The following is an 806-nucleotide window of genomic DNA, read 5'->3' on the forward strand; positions in this document are numbered from 1 at the left end:
CGCCACCTTAGGTGTATGTGGCTGGTGCCTTAGCCACTTGAGCCACAGGTGCCAAGCCGACTCCTGGCTATTTTTTAAGAGATGGGGTCTGGCTCTCACTCAGGTTGAATTCAGCTGATCTCGACCTCCCAGACTGCTGGGATTACAGGTGTGAGCCACCATGCATGATCTCAGACAAAATAGATTTTAAACCAAAAAATGTTAATACAGATAAAGAAGGACATTTTACAATAATAAAAGAGCCAATCTATTAAGAAGACATAATAGTTATAAATGTACAATATATACCTAACAATAGAGTCCCAAAATACATGACACAGAAACTGACAGAAGGCGGGGAGGTGGCTCATGCTGTAATCCCAGCACTCCGGGAGGCCCAGCAGGGCAGATAGCCTGAACTCACAGGTTCAAGACCAGCCTGAGCAAGAGCGAGACCCCATCCCTAAAAATAGCCAGCTGCTGTGGCAGGTGACTATAACCCCAGCTACTTGAGAGGCTGGGGCAAGAGAATTGCTTGAGCCCAGGAGTCTGAGGTTGTGAGCTGTGACGCAACAGCACTCTGCCAGGGGTGACAAAGTGAGACTCTGTCTCAAAAAAAAAAAAAAAAAATAGTATGACAATAAATTAGATAATTTAGATGACATAAACAAATTCCTAAAAATATACAAACTACCAAAAGTAACTCACAAACAAATAGAAAGTTTGAATAGATGTTCATCAAGTAAAGAGATTGAACAAATAATCAAAAACCACCTACAAATAAAATTTCAGGACTGGCTCAGTGCCTGTAGCTCAGTGAGTAGGGC

The sequence above is a fragment of the Otolemur garnettii genome, unplaced genomic scaffold, assembly GCF_000181295.1.
Source record: "Otolemur garnettii isolate 467f Iridium unplaced genomic scaffold, OtoGar3 scaffold00209, whole genome shotgun sequence".
NCBI lineage: Eukaryota > Metazoa > Chordata > Mammalia > Primates > Galagidae > Otolemur > Otolemur garnettii.